Source organism: Pinus tabuliformis, chromosome 7, assembly GCF_031772625.1.
Source record: "Pinus tabuliformis cultivar Carrire ecotype Pingquan chromosome 7, CPIR1, whole genome shotgun sequence".
Lineage (NCBI taxonomy): Eukaryota > Viridiplantae > Streptophyta > Pinopsida > Pinales > Pinaceae > Pinus > Pinus tabuliformis.
The window spans coordinates 1,652,648,232-1,652,662,541 of NC_142293.1; the positions used below are offsets into that span (position 1 = coordinate 1,652,648,232).

The window sequence follows — 14,310 nt, forward strand, 5'->3', positions numbered from 1 at the left end:
ACTCAGCGGGTTTATTCCTAACCCCCTGGTTCCCAGATTTTGATCCGTCTACAGCAATTATTACCAAACTCCCCATCTGGGTCAGACTTCCTAACCTTCCGGCGCATTTATGGCACTCTGTTGTGTTTCAAGCAATAGGTAATTCACTAGGACGCTACCTCGACGTAGACGCCTCTAGAGGGGAAAAGAGCATATACACTTTCGCCAGAATCTGCGCAGAAATTGACATCAGCAAAGGTCTCCCTGAGCAGATTATTCTCAAAATGGGAGATTTCCATTGGACTCAGACTCTGGATTTCGAGAATACAGCCTTTCGCTGCCGAAACTGCCATCTCACAGGGCACCTTCAGAATTCGTGCCCTTCGATGCCTGCCAAGAATAAGAAAGATAGTTCTAAGCCAAAATCCAAAAGCTGGAAACCACATGCACCTCCCCCATTGGGTGTTTTTGATTCCAGCTCAGATGAAGAGATTGAGGAGGAGGTTGAGGAAGATATGGACGCAACGCTAGCACAGGATCCGACATCGACTGATCCGGAGGTTTCCAAGATCCCTCCTAATTTACAGAAAAGAACTCATGAGTCATCTCCTTCGGATTCAGACAAGGAGATCTCTCCCTCAGCCCAGCTCAGCTTACAAATCGTGCCAGCCCAGCAGAGTAATCCTGGTTGGGTAAAAGTTGGTAAAAAGAAAGGAAAAAAAGGCCGAACCATTGCTTCTACCACCGGTGAGTAGAATCCGTGGTTCGGCTCATGCTTTTCTGCTCGTCTGGTTTCTTCTTGCTCAGTTCCACTCTCTTTTGAACCTCTCTTCGGGACCGAGGTGGATTGTCTATCCTTTCCGGCTGCCCGCTTTCTTTTCAGGGGTTCTGAAGTCGTTCTTTTTAGCTTGTAGCGTCTTCAGTCAGGCACCACTATGTTTATGTCCTTCTGACAGTTCTGGTTTTCTACCGCCCTGCGCGGTGTGCTGATCTTAGTTTTCAGGTGCTCTGTTGTTTTATTGCAGTCTCCTGATGTCAGGCCTGCTGTTTTGCGGCCAGTTTTCTGCAGATGCAGAAGTTTGTACTATATTTTCTTTTGTTAATTTCAAAATCTGACTTACACAAAATATATATATATATATATATATAGATACAATAAAAATAGACTTCTATTAATAAATGGGATGTGTTGAACTCGTAAATAATGCAGAAGAAGAGATGTGACAATGGTAGCTTATCTATGAGAAGAGATGTGATGACTACATGCATTCACCATAGAACATTATAATCAGGTTGAAAGGCCCTTTTTAACATAAAGAAGTAATGAGTAAACTCTAAACATCCAAAAAAGGTAATCCTAGGAGATGAAACATCAAAATGTTTGTGGTTTGTTGGGGTTAACTGGTATGCCAATTTACCAGGGTCATAACTTTCACATATGATCTATGTTTGGAATGCTCGATATCTCATTAGAAAGGCCTATCTGAGAGTTATGCATTTCAACTAGGCCCAAGCTAGAGCCTGGGGCTATGGGCTGATACCACATCAAATAAATGTCATTTAGGGACACAAACATACTTCAAAAGTTCAAGATCTGAAAAATGTAAAAAAAAAACTACTAAGATGGAGAACTATGATTTGAGTCATTGCAATAGGTGGATGGCCACAAATATCCACCTTGATCATGCTCCATCATAAAAAATCTATGCATAACCCTTGCTAGTGATGGTCTAATACAAAGTAATAGTTGTGAAATCTGCAACCACCTTAAATGTACTAGGTCATCGAGGTCAATTATGATGCCATGCAAGTAAAAAATCCTTGTGGATTTAATAGAAATTTGCGATGTAAAATGGGCCTCCTAAGGAAAATAATAAAATAAGAGTTATGAATTTTCAAATGGAAAGGAAGAAAACTAGTTTTTTTAATTGTATATTTGACTTATCTCATTATAGGCTTACCTCAATTTTGAGTGTAGGAACTGATTGGGCATGGAATTAAATTTCACATTGAGTTTGAGTATTCACTCTACATAATTTTGATTAACCCACAATGAGATAAATTGGAAATACATGAAAAATGCGTTTCTTTTCAGGAAACATTTTTTTCATATATTTTCAGTTGATCTCATGTTTCAAGAAACACATTTTTTCATGTATTTCCAATTTATACCATTGTATTTTTAACAAAAGTATACAATATGGGTATTCACTAGAAGTAGAATTTTGTATCGAATTTAGTGGGTGCGTACACTTGAAAAAATTAAGTAAACATGTAAGGAGATAAGTTGAAAACATAATTAAAATGAATAATTTTCTTCTTTTCCCTTAGAAAATATTTACCCTTATCGTCGAAATCATATTTACCCTTATCGTTGAAATCATGATCTTGAATCCTATTTGATAGTACCTTTTTTTTTTTTTTGAGACCCATTTTTGACCTCAAAACTCCCCTAATGAGAGATTGGATTGTAGCAACAACATCTAATTGCACTTTGGTGTGGGAATAAAAGTTGCATCAAACTCACCAAAGATCCATTTCAATGTTAGCACAACAAACACATTGAAATACACATATACTTCATAAGAAAGCATATTCAATATCACATTCTTGAATTGCTCTTTTTCCCTATAGATGATCAAATTGCAGATATTTTCTCAAATCTCTTACAAAAGTGTAATTTTTCAATCTTTGTCTATGTCAAGAATTCAATACATTATAATTAAGTGGGGATAGGCTCTGGTTCCTCATTTCTTCTCCTATTATGTTAACTTTGTAAATCATTAAATCCTATCCCAAGTTGTTCTTAAGGGGGGATGTTAGGGTATATAGACACACTTAGGAATTAACTCACATCAACTTGTCCTAGTGTATTTTTAAGTAAAGTATGTTTCCTTACTATGCATTTGTTGTTGTGTAATCCCATGGTCATGATATGTTTTCGACATAAAGTGATCGAACAATTCATAATCTCCCTGATACCAATGACTATATTGATCCATAGATTAACCATTTTTTTCATGATCTATATTTAAAGAACATGGATGATCGTTTGATAATGATTGATTGTGATAAACTTATACGTAGATTTTTTTTTCCACTAATATGTCCTCAAATGGTCTCATTGGTTGGGCGAATGGACTATTTGATTCTTTGATGGTTTGAAGCACATGATACACTAGTGTATTGGATTTTTATCTTTTTTGTCTAAGTAGTTGCTTAAGGTGTTCCATCTCTGTGGAAATACCCTAAGTTTCAAACATCTAGTTGGATAACTTCATTATTCCCTGAACCTCAAAATCTCCATGATCATCTTAGATGATGTAAAACGTACCACTTTTCTTATGTTTCTACAAAGAGCTATTATCACCATTTTGAATATGTAAAGAAATTTAAAAAGTTAGTTATCCCTTTTGCAATATTGGTTTCCGTAAATATATTGTATATATAAGCTATCAAATATTGTATACACGCCATCCTAATCTTGAGACATACCTAAAACATCCTTTAATGTTCCAAAGAAAATAATTAAATACAAAGAAAAAAAGAAGAAGAAAGAAACAACAAAAAAAATTAAATTTTTAAAATCCTAATTGTATATAAATGTTGATATCCTCACATCTATTCTATTCTATAAAATCTCTTTTTCTATTCCCCTACCAATTGGCACAAGGATCATCTCTAGAATTCTTTATTTTCCATCCATTCACTATTGTATTAAAAAAACCTATGATATATTTTTAATAGAATATTTTTATTTTCATAATAATTTTTAATCAATAAATATGTTTTCATCTATTTTTGCAACATAGATTTCATAGTTAATTGTGATATATACTATGGCTTTATCCTCAACCTTTACCTTTATTATGACTATTTTATTAACTTATAAAATGAACTAATTATCAAACATTTTCAAGTTTAATAATACTATATGAAATTTACTATGTAAATATGCTCACAATTATTTAATATAGAAAAAAATTCAAAATTATGATAAAATTAAAAACTAAATAAGTGAATAAAGGATATTATTGAAACAAGGGAAAGAAAATGAGCTCATCTCATAGTGAGATATTGAGATTGCTACTAGTTATCTCATAGTGAGATATTGAGATTGCTACTGGTTATCTCATAGTGAAATATTGAGATTGCTACTAGTTATTCTAGACATATGTCAGCAAAGGCCATCACCCAAGCAATTCACAAAAACTAGACGTGTCATGTGCACCATGTACAATAAGAATAGGGAGTTAGTACTCAAAATATGGTGACACCTCAACAGGAGTAGATATGGCGTCTCTTGCTTCCATATAATCTAGTGTTGATCCTTTATATTTTTATTATCTTCCCTACCATAGTTATCCTTCCTTAGTTCATATGCATCAATATTTTTTTGCTAGATTAACCCTCCAAATGGCATTGATCAAGGTTCATAATTGGATTCCAACTCATTAAGCCTTTGTAAAAATGTATCATGTAGGTACCATCTTGTGGGTTTATGCCACAAGAAACAATTTCCTTTATATGCAAATTAAAGTCCATGAGTTTGGAATACTTAACCTCCCTACTTGTGGAGAAATCAATTTGTTAGAGATGAATTGGTAAATTTCCAAGCTCCATCCATTTGTCTTTTCTTTCATAATCATTAATAGTGAAATGTTTGAGATTTCGTGTAGAATCACTAATATCACTGGAACTACTAGTGATAAGACCTTTCTTACTTTTAATTTAATAACTTATACTTGGTGTGAGATTATCTTGATTAATAATAGTCACTCTTATCTCCAAATGTTTCCTATTTAAATTATATAAAATTACAAAAATTATAATAGTTGAAAATAAAAATTTAAAAACTCTAATCAAAAGGATAAATGAGTTAAAAAAATCATTTACTTAAACTTAAAAATGTAAAATATAATACTTACAAAATAACATATACCCAATAAAAATAAAAATAACTTATACCTAATAAAAATAAAAAAATTAAATATGTTACAAGTAAATCAATTTTGATCAATTTTGTTTGAAATGTTGTGGGGACTTTTTAAAAGCTTAGGTTTAGGTTGTGTAATTAGTAGAATTGGAATGTTTGATTTTTTTTAAATACATTTATATATTTAAAAACAAATTTTAGTTTCAAGGGTTAGCTCAAGTGATTTAGAGTCAAACTTGAAGTTTTTTGATATATTGTTGCGAGTTGTTGTTCATAGTGGGTTAGACTCTCTTTGATTTCCTTAAAATAGGTTCCCATAATTAAAGCCTACCATTTACACTATTTACCATCTACTAAATATTGAAAAGTACAAGTAAAAAATAAAAATAAAAATAAAACACATTTTAAATAATAAAAAATCACAGTATATCACTACTAAAATATACAATATTGAAAAATTTTAATATATAATTAACATCATAACACTTCTAACATGGTAAAAAATTAATTTGCAATTTATAACTTATTTGATTTATCGTGAAGATCTAGAAGTTTCTCTAGGTTACTTTTGTCCAATGTCTCCTTATCAAAATGTTGTGCATAATTAATTTATGCCAATACCCGATAAAGATTTAAAGTAAAATTCTTACACTAAGTTGTATATTTATAGAATCAGGTATGGGACATTTTTTTTTACTTATGCAATCTATTAACATATATTGGATTTTAAAAACCATCCTATTAACCAATAAAATTATAATTTATTAATACCACATATATATATTATAAAATATATTTATAATTTATGACTTTGAGATTGAGAGCACTCGCATGCTTCAGCTGCTTACTCGCAGTCATAAATATGGACAAGGATGTCATACATATGGAGAAGAATATGAAGGTGGAGGAATTATTTAGATAGTTAAAAGTAGCTAGAATTTTAGCAAAAAGATTTCAAAAAAGCAGCAGTGTTTGAATTATGTTTTTGATGGTGGAAATAGATTTAGCACCATCAAAAACTTTTGGGACATCCAAAATATTTAAATTTGATAGTTGTAACTTGGATTTACAAAAATCTCTACCAAATTTTATCAAAATCTTGTGAGAATTTCCATGATTTTCAGAGAAAAAAACAGTCTGTTTAAACTACGGCCATACAATAAAGTCATGGTTCAGTGTTAAACAGTAGACAATTTCACTTAATAAATGTTGGTTTTTGGAAAATTTTTAGTTAATTTTTTTTAGTTTTAAAAAAATCAAGTTTGTCAAATTGTATTTCACAGATTTTTGATGATATTAAATCTATTTATACTATTAAAATCATAAATAAAATAGTAAAAATTTTAAATTTTAAAATCCAAAAAAATTACCATATTCTAACTAAAAAATAAAATATATTCTGAAAAAGATTTACCCTGTGTAAACATAAATATATATATTTACGACTTGAAAACTTCTCATAACTAAAAAATTCCAAAAATTACCAAATTCTAACTAAAAAATAAAATATATTCTGAAAAAATTTACCGTTTGTAAACAAAAATATGTTTATGACGTGAAATCTTCTAACTAAAAAATAAAATATATTCTGAATAAATTTTCCGCTGGTAAACAAAAATATATTTATGACTTGAAATCTAGACAACTAGCATGCCTTAGTGACCTGCGCTGAGATAGCTGATATAATGTGTAAGCTTGTGCAGCAAAGCGGCCATAACTACTAACAAGATAAATCATGGCGAACATTCATTTTCAAAATGCATGAAATAGGTAAGATTCGTAGTTTATGTAAATACTTGGTGTGAAAGTGCATGTGCAATTTTTTTTTTAATTATTATTTTTTATTTTTATTTTTTTATTTTTTAATATACTTTAATTATTAATGTATATGTTACTATTTTATAAATCATAAATTAATTGTGAAATCTGGATTCAATCATATCATCTGATTTCATTTTTTAAAATATTTGAAAGTAATTTTATACTCCATAAACTAAATTACTTTTATTTTTTATATGTGGCATATTGTTTATATGTGTGGAATATATTATTTTTTAGAAATGAATAATTATGATATTAAATGTAGTTAAATAATGGGAAAATTTTATATTTGGTTTTATGATACAACATATTTAATAGAAAAGAGGAGAATCGAGAACTATGATATAATATTTTTAATAGAAGAGAGGAGAATAGAGAACTGGAAAAGAAATTTAAAAACGTTTATTTAGCATGTTATTCAAGGTTTAAATTTCTTTAAATCTCTTCTCTGAGTGCAAAAGCTAAGAAAAGTTTACACTTTAAGAGAATTGATTGATGTATCATGTTACTCAAAGTCTTAGTATGTTACTCAAGTCTTAACCTTTTTCCTGAGTGAAAAGAAAAGAAAGATTTGCACATTGAAAAATTTAATTGATACATATGTTAAGAGAATTGATTGATCTATCATGTTACTCAAAGTCTTAGTATGTTACTCAAGTCCTAGCCTTTTTCCTGAGTGAAAAGAAAAGAAAGATTTGCACATTGAAAAATTTAATTGATATATATGTTAAGAGAATTGATTGATCTATCATGTTACTCAAAGTCTTAGTATGTTACTCAAGTCCTAACCTTTTTTCACCTTTTTTCTGAGTGAAAAGAAAAGAAAGATTTGCACATTGAAAAATTTAATTGATACATATGTTAAGATAGATAACATATAAATCTAAACTGGTTTAATTATTAATTTTATTTTTTAATTTAACATTACATCTAGACAGGATAATCTAAACTGGTTTAATTATTAATTTTATTTTTTAATTTAACATTACATCTAGACAGGATAAATCTAGACTGTTTAATTATTAATTTTACTTTTTAATTTTACTTTTTGATTTAACATTACATCTACACATAAATCTAGGCTGTTTAATTAATAATTTTATTTTTTAATTTAAAATTACATCTCATTACATCTATACACTAAGTCGGCCCAACAAAAATTACAATCCACCCTTATAAAAACTAATTTTTATAGTAAATAAAAAATCAAAAAACATAGTATAAAATTTTAAAAAACTATTATTTATTTATTTAAAAAAATTGAAAAATATGATATAAATATTTAAGCTATAGCAGTTTAAAAATTTATCTTGCAAATAAAAATCTAGATAAAAGTAAGCTTTAGATAGTCTTTCAAATAATGATTTTACAAGGGAAAATTTTGCTTGAAGAGTGCCGGTCAAATTTATACACAACAACATCGGAATTTCAAAGAAATGAAGGAAAAATGACTGGTAAAGTAAGCGTGCCATTCAAATTTATACCGTCCACCTTTATCCCTATCGAAATTTTAAATTTTAATGAAATTAAGTACATAAACCAAATGTAGATACAAAATAAAATGAAGTATTCAAACCAAATTCTGTACAGAGATTTTCCTTGGCAGAGCATATGAAAGTTGAAAAAATACTTCCATTTTTCCGGGTAATTCACACGATATTATACAAATCCGAGTCCAAATCACAGTTCGGTCCCTGCAAACGACTCTGATATCCGTAAAGCAATACCGTGATTTAAAATACTGTAAAGAACTCAGATCTCCGAAACGTAAAATTCATATCGGCAGTCATACCGTTAAAAAGTTAAGACTCCCCCGCCGCAAATATTCCATCGTCGCCCTCCACTTTGAGTCCACAGACCGCAGGAAAGGCAGAGAGTGAAAGGCCATCGGTGAGCTCGCCATTGCTGAGAATCCTCTCTTCTGCAATTGGGAGCAACGTTTTCTCAAAAGGCCGCCGTCTTCCGAGGCTTACCCTGCGCGGAGGGGCGATTTCCATCCATTTTAGATCAGCTGCTGCGGTCTTCGGAATGGCCATTAGCAGGGTCAAGGTCCGCTGGGACAGACAATCTTTAAATCAAACCCTTACTTTCTTCCACAAAACCCAAGGGCAAATTTTTAAAGCTTGTACAAATCTATTTAATAACAATTTTTTTCTTGAAGAGCACGCAAATCAAAGATCTGTGAGAGAAATAATGTTGGAGATGTGAGGTCCACGATGCCTTGCGTTTTCTGTGATGCGCTGCCATTTGGATTTAACGGGCGACCGGACGGGTGGGTCACGTGGGTGACTTAACGGTGAAGATAAGATAACTTGCCCGTTCGAAATCTCTCTCGATCCTCTGATGCATTTTCGTTATCAATCACCGAGACATCGTCTCTGTCGAAGTTTCTCATCATCAAGATTCGTAATCAATGACGTACACCGTGGCCCGTCGGGGTTTTTAAATTATTTGTATATATGGTAATCCATAAAATTATGAGGGTTTTTTTATTTTTATTTTATTTTCCCCTTTCTGCATATCTCAACATTTCCTCTCACGTTGACATCAAGTCTATATACAAATCGTCACCATGCAATCACGGCACGTTACAACCTTCCAGATTGACATTGCCTTACTTCTTAGTTGTACCAAACTAACAGCTGTTGCACTAGAATTTAATGTTTTCTAATTTATTTAATTATTAATTAGAAATCTTCCCAGGTGTTAATAGCTATGGATGGGAGAAGTTATCCCACCATGACTTAGGGTTGATCATTGATAAAGATGGGGAATATAACAAATTTCATTTAGAACCAATTGGTTACACAATGTAACTACCATGTATGAAAGGAAGAAGAAAAACTTGTGATGTGGTTGAATCTTTAGTAATTTACTTACGCAATCACATATCTATTTTGAAATCTACACATAATAAAAATAATGAACTTTCCTCATATCTAAATGGATATATAATTATAAATCATGATAAATATATAAAACCAGAATTGCATCTAATAAACGTTTATGATAAATAAATAGAAAATAAAAATTAAGTATTAATTTTATATTTTTGAAATAGTAAATTAAAAAAAAAAAGTTGCTAATATACTATATTCTATATATAAAGTTATATTATTGAGAAATTATCTTTAAAATGACTTTATGAAATACCTTAATTACATATATATCTTTAAGATGTCAATGGGTGCTTAGCTCAAGAAGTAGGCATGGTGGTTTGTCATCCCATCCACCCGAGTTCAAGTCTCCAAAGACATGGCCCATCATAGTAAAGATGGAAGAATAGGTGTCATGTTGGAGTATGGGATCCCGACGGTTGAATTATGAGTATATGAGTCCTAGGTTCAACTATGAGTTGTCCCCAAAGACATGGCCCGTCATAGTAAAGATGGAAGAGTAGGTGTCATGTTGGAGTATGGGATCCCAACGGTTGAATTATGAGTATATGAGTCCTAGGTTCAACTCTAAGTTCTTGATGGTCTCAGACGTCTCAATCCTAGGTTGAAAGGTTGAAATATGAGTTCTTGATATATGATTGCAGATTGTTGCATATATTTGGGGCATCCTAGGTTGAACTATGATTTTTTGATATATTCTTGCAGATTGTTGCATATATTTGGGGAACTAGACGTCTTGGTCCTAGGCTAAACTGTGACTTCCTAATATATTCTTGCGGGTTGGTCCTAGGCTAAACTATGACTTCCTGATATATGCTTGCGGGTTGTTGCATATATCTTGGAGGTTGCTAGTTCCCTATCAAAAAATTTCATTGAAAAAAAACATTTTCATTAAGATTCATTTTAAAATTGTGCATATCATCTTGCTATTATTTATTCACATCCATTTTAATTTTAAATTTATCAAATATCTATAAAAATCTCAAATTTATTAAATTGTAAACATTTTTAAATAAAAAAGTTGAAAATTACACCTGAACAATATCATATTATTAAAATCTAATACATATTACCTTAAAATAAACTTATATAATACTTTATAAAATCAAAAACATATTTCCCTATACGTAAATATAAGTAGAAGAATTATAAGTTTTAGAATTTTTTATTCCATTTAAAACCAAATTCTAATTATATAATATATAAATATGAAATAAATTCAATTTTAGTTGATATTTTTGAAGGTAAATTGTAAGAAATTGAAATGTCCAATATTTTCAATAAACACTCTATTCATCTTTATAAAAAAAATAACTAAATTTGCACTGAAGTGTTCTTTGACTGTTTCAGGCTCATCTAATAGGCTATGCTTATTGTGATGAATCGTACATAACCAAATAGCCTACCACCAACAAAGGGATCAATGACTCCAAGATTAATCAAGTGGAAATTAATGAAAAAGATTCACATCCATTGTCATTGTTGTAGCTCAAAATGACCCATTAAATTTTTTTGAGCTGTGCCAACTTATTTCTTATTTAGATCCTACTCATCTCAATAGTTTCCATGAATGTCAATGTTAGGAAACCAGCTCACAAAAAGATAGAAAAGATAGATCAACACCTTAGAATTCAGCCTCTTCGAGGGGGCAACCTACTTTACATTACACAAATGGACAATTCTTGGATGATACAAATGACTAAACCTCCCTTCTATATATAGGAGTCTAAGGGGTCACAATGTAATCAAGCCGACATAACAGTAATAACATAAGGGCACAAAAATAACAATAGTGGGTTTCTATGGGGCATACTAATAACAATATGGGGACAATAGGGACACAATAATAACAATAAGGGATACAATGACAATAGTAATGGGGGATCACTAGAATTATAGGGGCCTAACATCACCCTCTCCTTTGGAAAAGCATTGTCCTCAATGCTTGAGTAGTTTTAGATGCTTCTGTATAAAATTCTCATCCTCCCATGTGGAATCTTTAGCGGATAAGTTCTTCCACTTGATGAGGTACTCCAAAATTGATTGATTTCGTAGTTGTGGAGTTCTTGTTTCTGTCACTGCTTCTGGTTCCAATATGATTTTTCCTTCCTCGTCAAGTTTTGGTAATATTGTTTGAACTAGGAGCTTGTCACCTATAGCCTTCTTTAAACATGAAACATGGAAAATTGGGTGCACTAGGGAAGCTGCAAGAAGCTCCAATTTGTATGCCATAGTACCAATCTTTTGCAACACCTTGTAAGGACCATAATACTTTGGTGATAATTTATTATCCTTCTTATCTTGCTTGAGGGACATTTGTTTATATGGTTGTAGGCATAGGAATACCTACTCACCTACATCAAAACTTCTTTCGCTGCGATGTTGATCTGCCTGTTGTTTCATTCTATTTTGCGCCAATGTGAGGTTATCTTTTAAGAGTTGCAAAACTTGTTGATGCTTGATGTGATCTTCCGCCGCTTAAACCTTAGAATTTTCTCTTAAATATGATGTGATGGATGGTGGATGATATCCATAAAGTTCCATAAATGGGGTCATTTTTGCTGCAGTATGGAAGGAAGTGTTATACCACCATTCATCCAGAGGCAACCATTTGACCCATTGTGTCTATTTATCAAATACAAAGCAAAGAAGATATCCTTCCAAACATTTGTTTACTATCACAGTTTGCCCATGAGATTGAGGATGATAAGATGAGCTATGAGCTAACTGAGTACCGAGATAAGAAAATAATTATGTCCAAAAATTTCCAGTGAAAATGGGATCTCTGTCTCTTACAATAACCTTTGGGTTTCCATGTAGCTTTTAAATTGTTTCCATAAATGCAATAAAAACTGTACTGGCTTTAAATGGATGTGATAATGCACAAAAGTGTGCATACTTGGTAAGTCTGTCAACTACCACCATGATGACACTCTTTCCTTCGGACTTGGGTAAACCTGTGATAAAATCCATTGAAACCTCCTCCCAACGTTGGCTTGGAATGGATAAAGGTTGTAATAGACCTGGGGTCTTAATTGTTTCAACTTTATTTTGTTGGCAAACCAAACATTTCACCACAAACTTTTGAATATCTGATTTAAGGCCATCCCAAAAAAATTCCTTCTTAACCCTATGGTAATTTTTTTAAAATCCTGAGTGCCCTCCTAAGGGAGAAGTGTGCAATTCCATAAGAATCTTTTGTTTGAGTTGGGAATTCTTACATAGGTATAAGCGATCTTTGTACCATAACGAATCATTTTTCCAGCTAAATGTATCAGATGTACTGGGATCTTGTTGTAACTTTCAAATGAGTGCCCACACTTCTTCATCATTCTTCTATTCCTCCCTTGCTTCGTTTATCTAATCTAGTTGGATAATATAAATGACACACAAAAATGATTCCACATCCTCATCCTTTCTTGAGAGTGCATCTACCACAACATTTTGCTTCCCTTTTTTGTAGATGATTTCAAAGTCATAACCCAACATCTTTGTGACCCATTTTTGTTGCTCTTTCGAGGATAATCTTTGTTCTAAAAAGTATTTAAGACTATCAAGATCTGTTTTTACCTTGAAGTGTCTTGCTATTAGGTAGGGTTGCCATTTCTTAAGTGCATGTAGTATTGCCAACATTTCCTTCTCATAAATAGCTTTGCGTAAATACTTTCCCTTGATTGGATGACTTTTGAAAGAAATGGGTCTTTCATCTTGCATTAAAACAACACCAATTCCATTTCCTGAAGCATCACATTCCACAATAAAGTTTTTGTGAAGTTCGACGTAGCTAAGACTGGTGCTTGGCACATTGCCTCTTTAAGATGTTCGAAGGCCTTTGTTGCTTCTGGAGTCCATGAAAATGCATCTTTCTTCAATAATGTTGTTATAGGTGCTACTATTCTCCCATAATTCTTAACAAACTTGCGATAATACCCTTTCAAACCGAGAAATCCTCGCAGATGCTTTATGGATGTGGGGATTTTCCATTCCTTAATGCTTTAATTTTTCTAGGGTCTACCTTAACACCTTCATGAGATACAATATGACCTAGATATTCCACCTCTTGTACTCCAAAGAAACATTTGGAGGTATTTGCATACAATTGTTTCTCCTTCAATAGTTTGAGTACCCTGTCAACATGTTCAACATGATCCTTCCAAGACTTGTTGTAGATTAGTATATCATCAAAAAGTACTAACACAACTTTTCTAAGAAAGGGTTTGAAAATGGAATTCATCAAACCTTGAAATGTAGAAGGTGCATTGTTAAGGCCAAAAGGCATGACCAAAAATTCATAATGACCCTCATGAGTTCAAAATGTTGTTGTCCGAATGTCTTCAGTCTTCATTTTGATTTGATGATATCTTGAACGAAGATCCAACTTGGTGAAGTAAATTGATCCATGCAATTCATCCAATAATTCATCAATGACAGGAATGAGAAATTTATCTTTAATAGTGAGCTTGTTGAGCTCCCTATAATCTGGACACATGTGCCATGATCCATCCTTCTTGTGCACCAATACTACTGGAGCAGAGAAAGAACTTTGACTAGGTTGAATTATACCAACCTCTAGCATTTTTGCAACCATACGTTCAATTTCACTCTTTTGGGCATAGGATATCTATACGGCCTGATGTTTGGAGGACCACTTCCTAGAATCAAATTAATAGCATGATC

At 31.9% G+C, this 14,310-nt stretch overlaps 1 long non-coding RNA gene across 1 annotated transcript; it reads right to left on the minus strand.

Annotated features, from left to right (window-relative positions):
* Positions 1-8,319: 8,319 nt before the first annotated feature.
* LOC149254786 (uncharacterized) lies at positions 8,320-8,961 on the minus strand. The gene is made up of 2 exons (XR_016266315.1): positions 8,529-8,961; positions 8,320-8,430 (listed from the first exon to the last, which is right to left on the minus strand). It is a non-coding gene; the product is annotated as an uncharacterized LOC149254786 (long non-coding RNA).
* Positions 8,962-14,310: the final 5,349 nt, after the last annotated feature.